The 6,605-nt window shown below is 41.9% G+C and overlaps 1 pseudogene across 1 annotated transcript; it reads left to right on the top strand.

The window, feature by feature from the left end:
* Positions 1–1,508: 1,508 nt before the first annotated feature.
* LOC307107696 (kelch domain-containing protein 3-like) lies at positions 1,509–6,605 on the top strand (annotated as a pseudogene). Its single transcript has one exon. The product of its transcript is annotated as a kelch domain-containing protein 3-like (transcript).

The following is a 6,605-nucleotide window of genomic DNA, read 5'->3' as shown; positions in this document are numbered from 1 at the left end:
ATTTGCTAACTATATTTGTGTAGAAACATGGTAGTGTTATATTTATCTGAACCAGCTTTTCCTGTCAGTAAAGCGTTAAAGTGTATATTTTATATTTTAGGTAAGGTTAGTATATATGTGAGATTCAATTTAGAAAAGAATAATAGCAAACGCTCTAAATCTCAAATGCAGTAGATTTTTATTCACATTAATTAAGTCTTATAATAATTTGCTGCAAATTCTGAGTTAACTGGTATTCCTAGGGCAAATAAAGGGTTAGATTTCTATGAGCCTACAGTAACATTTTCATCAATCTGATCAATATATAATCTTGTTTCATATGTGTGTATCTGTTTAAAGACAATAATATATATTTACATTGAATTCACAACCAATCCTATATACGCAAATCGACCAAATGGTGGAACAACGGGTCGCTATGACGCGCACTGACTACCAGGGGGCAGATGATCAACACAGGAGCTCCCCCCCCAGGCCAACCAAGATGGGTGCCGGGGTACCCCCCACCCCCGATATCCCCACCAGTTGCCTGAAGATCAGCCCTGCTCGCTGGCCAGGCCTAAGGACCCTACCCATGAACGAATTTCATGCTTCGGGCCTCTAGTAGCAATATAACTCAAACCTGAATGAAGGTTTTTAGCACATGTATTTTCTCCAAAAGGCACATGACAGCCTTGGGCATGCTTAAGCACTGTGCTTATGGGCCATTTTAAACAAAATCACAAAAATATGAAAAAGGTGGCACTGCCTGGCTGGTGTGGCTTGGTTGGAGTGTCTTCCCGTGCACCAGAAGGTTACAGGTTTGATCTCCAGTCAGGGCACATACCTAGTTCATGGGTCCAACCCCCTGTCGGGACACATACAGGAAGCAACCAATGTATCTCCCATCAATGTTTCTCTTCCTCTCAAATTTTAAAAAACTTAAGTGGCACTAAATAGACCATGAAAAGGACATTTGTTTACAGTATTGAGAGCTGAAGTAAGGCAGTAGTACTTTCTTCACCCTCAGCTGAGAACATGCATGTCAGGGGACAGACTTACAGACTTTTTGCTGTTGTACATATGCATGTCCATGCATGTCTGAGAAGGCACCTCCAGTATTGATTTAGGAGTTAAAAATTTTAGCAAGTAGGTGAATTCCCAAATACAGACTAGGAAAAATGAAGGTTGACCATACAAGTTTTTTGTATATTTTTTTAACTGAAGGGATACTATGATGGATTTATTAAATATGTTTCCATATCTCAAGATGCATCGTTAAGCCTGGCTGGCGTGGCTCAGTGGTTGAGTGTCGACCTATGGACCAGGAGGTCATGGTTCGATTCCCGGTGTGGGGTGTGCAGGAAACAGCCAATCTCATCATTGATGTTTCTATCCCTCTCTCTGAAATCAATACAAATTTTTAAAGAAAAAGATGCATCGTTAGGCATGAACTTAGAGTGGGCATCAAATCAGGAGGCTTTTTTTTTAGTACAAAAAATAGTGCATCTGAAAATCGGTCTTAGATTTGATGAACTACAGATATTGTGTGATTGGCTGTTAAGCGGAATCACATGAATTACTACGACTTTTATCTTTAAAAGATAATATGCATAATGAATCTTCAAGGACAGTGAAGATTTTCCGTGTTTTCTGGAGCTTTGTAATTTTTCCCTCATTCTTACAATGTTTTTTTTTCTCTAAAGTCAATTGTAATATCCTTGGGTGAGGATTTCAACATAATAGCCATCCGATATGACTAAATCATAATTCTACCTATTTTGTCAGATTGACAAAAAATATATTTTTGCTGTGCTGCAGAATTTTAGTAATTAGTTTATGTGTGCCATGAGATGAAAATTGCAGGTGTCGTTAAATGAATTTTCTCAATTTAAAGGTTTAACAAAATTATCCTGGTGAATTTTAAAGTAATTTTTTTAATTTAATGCCTATTCTGTGCCAGGTTTTTCTTATAGATTGAATGCAGTTGCCAAACAAGGGTTTTTTTAGTGGACAATATTAACTACCCTTGTCATTTGACAGATATTGGATGGAATATTTATTTTACTCTGTGCCAGGTTCTGTGCTAAGCCCTTGATATGTTATTTCTTTTAACCCTCAGAACAATTCTGTGTAGCAGATGGTATTTTCTGTTTTCAAAAAGAAAACATGCCCAGAGAGGTTAGGTAACTGCCAAAGTCCCAGTTTTTAATCAGCAGAGCTGGAATTGAGAGGCAAGTCTACATCCAAGAACCCTGTGTTCTTAACTGGTAAATGGGCTCTGGTGTTCATTCTGACGAATGAGGAGGCTGTAGGAGATTCATCATTTTTTTAGAAAAGAAAAAAGTGGAGGAACTTAACCTTATGAGATAAACCAACATTGTAAAATATTAAAAGCAGAGGAAATTTTCTTGATACTCATGCAGTTTTCAGTCATATTTTATTTTTATTGACTTCAGAGAGGGAGAGAGAGATACATTAATGATGAGAGAATCACTGATTGGCTGCCCCCTGCATGCTCCCTACTGGGGATCCAGCCCATAACCTAGGCATGTGCCCCTGACCGGAATTGAACCTGGACCCCTCAGTCCACAGGCTGACGCTTTATCCACTGGGCTCAAATTTTATTTTTGATCAAATAATTTTTAAATAGTGCTTATTGTCATGTAGGTAGAAGACCATTTGGAGTAGGCTGATGGGAAGGTGCAGTGAAAAACATTAAGCAACTTGTTAGGATATCTTAAAAGCCTTAACATTTTTTTCTGTGCTTTGGTCCAGGATTTCATTTGAGAATTCAAGGAAAACAAGACAGAAATATAGTCATAAAGAAGTTCATCACATTTCTTAAAAGGAAAACATTCCTGTGTCTTATTTGTAGAGTAGACTAGGAGTCACCAAGCTCACTCTAAAAAGCCAAAAGGTATTTTAGATGTTGTAGGCCAGCTATTTTCAACCAGTGTGCCGCAAGAATTTTTAAAAAATGCAATACCTGACTTTCGTCAGGAGCACTGACCTCTTTTCCTTTAGCTTGTCAAATTTAAAAATAACAGCCAACACAATAGCCATCTTGTGTAAATGAATCAAAATTATGCCTATTTTTTTTGTCGGCGAAACATATATTTATTGGTGTGCTGCAGAATTTTAGTAAATATGTGTGCCATGAGATGAAAAAGGTTTAAAATCACTGTGTATCTCAACTATTCAACTCTGCTTAAAGTAGCTGTCGGCAATAGGTAAACCAATGGGCGTGGCTGTGTTCTGGGCAAAATACAAAAATGGGCAGAAGGCTAGATTTGACTCAGGGGTCATAGTTTACTAACCACTGAGGTACACTATAATGCCATTGTAAAAATGTTTTGGTGTGCACTTTGGCAGCACATATACTAAAATTGGAATTGGGACCATACAGAGAAGATTAGCATGGTTCATGCGCAAGGATGACACGCAAATCCTTGAAGCATTCCATATTTTTTGTGCATATTTTCAATGCAGTGTCCTTGTGCTGGACAAGCTCCCCCCCCCCCCCCCCCCCCCCATGAGACCCATCAACAACGGGTACCATGCATGCAGTATCGACACTCAACCATCCTCATCGACAACATTGTCTTCCTTTGGGGTGGGAAGAATGGCACGGAAGGGGCCTGCAATGTGCTCTACTCCTTTGATATCAATACAAATGGTCCACAATCCAAGTGTTAGGAACAATTTCTGGGGCCCTGGATAGACATTCACCTTGTGTCTTGGGCAAGACCATGTACGTTTTAGGAGTTATGAGTAGCTGGTGGACTGCTTTTCTAATGACATTCACAAGCTAGATACCATGACATGGACCCTTATCTGTACAAAGGGTAATCTTGCGCTGCTGGAGGGACTTCCACTCAGCCACAAATGCTGGGCAGTCACATGTATGTCGCTGACCGCTTTGGACCGTTCCATTCCCACAATGAGATTTACTTGCAACCCATCCGAGTCTTTGACACCAGGACTGATACCTGGCTGGACTGTCCAGCCACTCTGGTGCTGCCCAAGGGGACATCAGAGCCACTCAGCCTTTGGCTACAATGGGGAGCTGTACATCTTTGGTGGCTATAATTCAAGACTGAACCGGCACTTCCATGAGTTAACCCTGTGTCTTTTACCTGGAAAAAGATTGAACCTAAGGGAAAGGGCCCATGTCCCCACTGGCACCAGTGCTGCTGTAGTTGGGGACAAAATTGTCCTCTGGAGGTACCAGTTCATCTGATGAAGGCCTGAGAGAAGAATTTGACCTCATAGACTTACACATTTTGGACTTTAGCCCTAAAGTGAAGACTCTGCAAACTGGCTCTGATTCATTACAACGTGGACCAGTCCACTTTGCCCTATGACATCAGGTGGGAGCTGATTGCCATGACCACCAAGAGCAATATCAGTCGCCTCATCTTCTCCTCCCATAGGTAGGAGGAAGTTTTTGCCACCACCCCTCCTGACCTGCTGTTGTCTTCACTGCCCCTATCTGTCTCTCAATCGCCTGCCCTTTGGATCTTGGTATACCTCCACATGGAGCTGTTGGGCTACAGGTGTTTCCTGTGAACTCAGTGGGGAGCTGTGGTGTGAGGGCTATGTTCCCTTTCTCCTTGGGCCCAGGGCCCCCTCCCTTGGTGCTCTATCCCATCCAACTGCTCCTGGGCCTCTGCTCTGCCCCAGGCTAGCCAGACTCTGCTGAGAAGTGAAGGGAATAGGAAGAAGGGAGAAAGAAGCAAGCAGTGTCTGGTCCTCAGAAGTTTTCTTCCAGCTCAATTTTCACTCCCTGCCCCTTCTTGAGCCATGAGCATTGATTGAAAGCTGAGAGAAGTTGCATCTGTTACCACAAAACCTCCTTCCCCCTGGCCTGGGGAAGGCGAGGACCAACAGATAATCCCACCCCCTTTCCTTGAGATGTTGCTGTAACTGATGTTCTCAGACCGCTCAGATTTTATAAAAATGAATTAAAGACCTCCAAATATTAAAAAGTGTTTAGGCAGTCTACTGATTGGGAAGAGGTAGTTGGAAAGCATAAGACAAAAGATGAATATCCAAAATTTAAAATATAGAATACTTCATTTTATTGTGCTCTGCTTTATTGCACTTCACAGATGATGCATTTTTTACAAATTGAAGACAAGATCCTCCAGCAAAAAGATTACAACTCACTTTATTGCGGTGGTCTGGGACCAAACCTGCAATATCTGTAAGGTATACTCCTTTACATTATTAAGAGATCCAAGAGAAAATTGACTAAAGAATATAGACAGGCAATTTACACACGAAGGAAGACCAATAAAATGGGGAAAAGAGATGCCTAACTTCCCTAAAATTGGGGAATTCAAAAGGCCCTGGCCGGTGTGGGTCAGTTGGTTGGGCATCGACCCGAGCACCAAGAGGTTGCTGGCTCGATTCCTGGTTAAGGGCACATTTCTGAGTTTCAGGTTTGATCCCCAATAGGGGGGGTAGCTAATTGATGTTTTGACATTGAACTCTCATAACAATGTTTCTCTCTTTAAAATAAATAAATAAACTATTCTCTTTTTAAAAAGTTAAAAATTTGGTGCACATTTACCCAAAGGGACATATTCAAGAATGTTGCAGTAAGTAGCCTTTATAATAGTAAAAAAGAAAAAAAATTATTAACTAACTACATGTTCAATAGGAAAAGTTAATTGTTTATATAGTAAAATTAGAGGCCCGGTACATGAAAATTCATGCACTGGAGGGGGGGGTCCCTCAGCCCAGCCTGCCCCCTCTCACAGTCCGGGAGCCCTCAGGACCAGGAGGCGGCCCGGCAATCAGGGGAAGGAGATGCCCCCATCACACCTCTGCTGCTGCCACTGCCAACAGCGCAAGCCTCGGCCGGCTCTGGTTACCTGAGCCTGGGCAGCCGCCATCCAAAGCTTGCCTGCACCTCGGGCCGGCCCTGAGTGGCTGGGAGACTCCGGAGGCAGGCGCACAGAGCAGTTGGACCCAGCAGGGCTGAGGGGACTGGGCACTGACCTCTTGTGGCTGTGGGCACCGCTATCTTTGAGGGCGTGGCAGTCAATTAGCATATTCCCTCCTTATTGGCTGTGGACACCACCATCTTTGTGAGGGTGTGGTGGTCAATTAGCATATTCCCTCTTTATTAGGATAATGAAAATGATGAGCTGCATGTATCAACATTGATGAATCTCAATATTGAGCAAATGTGAGTAGCAGAATATATATAGCTTGAAATAATTTTTCTATAAAATATTACATAATTTTCAAAGCTATACTTGAAAATTTGACCAAAGGGGAAAAAAAATTAATCTCCGTTATCTCTGAAAATGTCATTGGTGAGTGGGCACGGGAGGTGGACATTTGCTATATTTATGTTTAGAAAATGTCAAGCTTGCTAGAAAAGTTTCAGAGGCTATCTACTGTCAGCCTGTGGTGTGCTGGTAAATGTTTAACAATTTGTAGCATTTGCTCACTTCTCTCCCATGGCAATTTCAAACTACCAACATGCTGTTAACCAGCTCACAATCTTTCTAAAACTTTGAGAATTGACCTTGTACACCATGGTCATCTTTCCACCTCCCCTGGGGGGGGAAAATGTTTTCTCTCTGTTCTTGCTTGAAAGATAAACAGCT

Source organism: Cnephaeus nilssonii, assembly GCF_951640355.1.
Source record: "Cnephaeus nilssonii genome assembly, chromosome: 11".
Classification (NCBI taxonomy): domain Eukaryota; kingdom Metazoa; phylum Chordata; class Mammalia; order Chiroptera; family Vespertilionidae; genus Cnephaeus; species Cnephaeus nilssonii.
This window is presented reverse-complemented; position numbering and strand designations above follow the sequence as displayed.